Here is a 2,011-nt window from a genome sequence, read left to right as displayed (position 1 = left end):
CAGGAGCCCTGTTCATGTTCTGTGCTATTGCCATAAATGTTGTAGAAGCCCACAATCCACACTCTGCTCGCTCTAACCATAAAAAATAAAGAGGCTACTTTGGCAATGGTAGCGATGATGCAGATGCACAGTTGAAAAAGAGGGACATGGAAGACTTATATGACGACTATCCCTACTCCCCCACCTGCCCACACCCACAAAAAAGGAACAGCCTAAACAGGAAGTCATTGAAGAGATCTCTTAAAAACTGTTATAGGGGTATTGAACTCGAGTTGGAAGAAGCGAGTCTGGTCTCAAAATGGAGGGTCATGATCCAAAGAAACCAGAACAGTTGAGGAAGTTGTTTATTGGTTGTATGAGCTTTGAAACCACAGATGATAGCTTAAGAAAACGTTTTCAGAAATGGGACACACTTACAGACTGTGTGGCACTGAGAGAGTCCCAAACAAAACGTGGCTTTGGTTTTGTGACCTGCTCTTGTGTTGAAGAGGTGGTTGCTGCAATGTGTGCTCTGCCACACAAGGTTAATGGGCATGTGGTGGAACCAAAGAGAACTGTTTCTAGACAGGATACTGTAAAGCCTATGTTCCCATTTAACAGTGAAGACAATTGTCATTGGTGGTATTAAAGAAGATAACAAAAGAGTATAATCTGAGAGACTACTTTGAAAAGTATGACATGATTGAAACCATAGAAGTTATGGAACAGGCAGAGTGGAACAAAGAGAGGATTTGCTTGTGTAACTTCTGATGATCGTGACACAGTTGATAAAATTGTTGTTCAGAAATACCACACTATTAATGGGCATAATTGTGAAGTGGAAAATGCCCTTTCTAAACAAGAGATTCAGTCTTCTGGATAACAGAGATGTAGATCTGGCAACTTTATGGGTCATGGAGAAAACTTTGGAGGTGGTGGAGGTAATTTTAGTCATGGTGGAAACTTTGGTTAAAGAGGAGGCTATGGTGGTGGAGGCGGTGGCAGCAAAGGTAGTTATGGAGGTGATGATGGTGGATAGAATGGATTTGGAGGTGATGGTGACAACTATGGCAGTGTCCTGGTTCCAGTAGTAGAGAAGGCTATGGTGGTGGTGGACGAGGATATGGAAACCAAGGAGGTGGATAGGGTGGTAGTGGAGGAGGATATGATGGTTACAATGAAGGAGGAAATTTTGGTGGAGGTAACTATGGTGGTGATGGGAACTACAATGATTTTGGACATTATAGTGGACAACAGCATTCAAGCTATGGACCCATGAAAGGGACAGTTTTAGTGGAAGAAGCTCAAGCAGTCCCTATGGTGGTGGCTGTGGATCTGGTGGTAGAAAGGGTTCAGGATCTAGTTCTGTTACATATGGACAATGAGCACAATCAAGGTCTTGAATCTGAGTCCCAAACCCTGTGGAGAGGTGGGAAGGAAGAATTTAAAAAGAAGTGTTTATTTTTCACTTCAAGAAAAAGTAAATCTAAAGAATTTGCCTTGCCATTTCATGCCACCTAACTTTAGAAACCCATATACATTGAACAATCACCGTAGTGTTGATTATCCCAGAATTTCATCTTGGGATAAGATCATGCTTAAGTTGCCCAGGGAGGATTCCAAGTGGGGATGTTCTTGCCTCACTCAGCCTCCCAAGAAGCTGGGATTACAGGTGTTTGCAGCTACACCCCTTTGCAACTTAATTTTACCGCTTCAAAATGCCACATCTCATCAGGCCTTTTCCCACTAAACTTGTTCTTTCTCATGAAGTCTGCTGTGCCTGCTCTCAGCAAGTCACACTGGCCAGTCTGTAGCATTTTTCTTTCCTTTTAAAAAAACTTTTATTTTATTTATATTTGGTGTTTTGAGATATGGTTTATCTGTGTAGCCTTAGATATACTGGAAATTGATCTGTGGACTGGACTGTCCTTGAACTCAGAGATTCTCCTGCCTCTGCCTCCTCAGTTAAAGGATTAAATTAAGGGCTTAAAGGCATGGGTAACCAGCACCCAGCTTCTTTCTTGTTTTTAAT

The 2,011-nt window shown here is 42.1% G+C and overlaps 1 pseudogene; it reads left to right on the top strand.

Moving 5' to 3' along the window:
* The first annotated feature begins 298 nt into the window (after window positions 1-298).
* Window positions 299-1,364, top strand: LOC101841713 (annotated as a pseudogene).
* The last annotated feature ends 647 nt before the right edge of the window (window positions 1,365-2,011 follow it).

This window comes from Mesocricetus auratus, unplaced genomic scaffold (genome assembly GCF_017639785.1).
Source record: "Mesocricetus auratus isolate SY011 unplaced genomic scaffold, BCM_Maur_2.0 Super-Scaffold_100007, whole genome shotgun sequence".
NCBI lineage: Eukaryota > Metazoa > Chordata > Mammalia > Rodentia > Cricetidae > Mesocricetus > Mesocricetus auratus.
The sequence above is the reverse complement of the archived record's forward strand: the minus strand, read 5'-3'. Positions and strand labels throughout refer to the sequence as shown.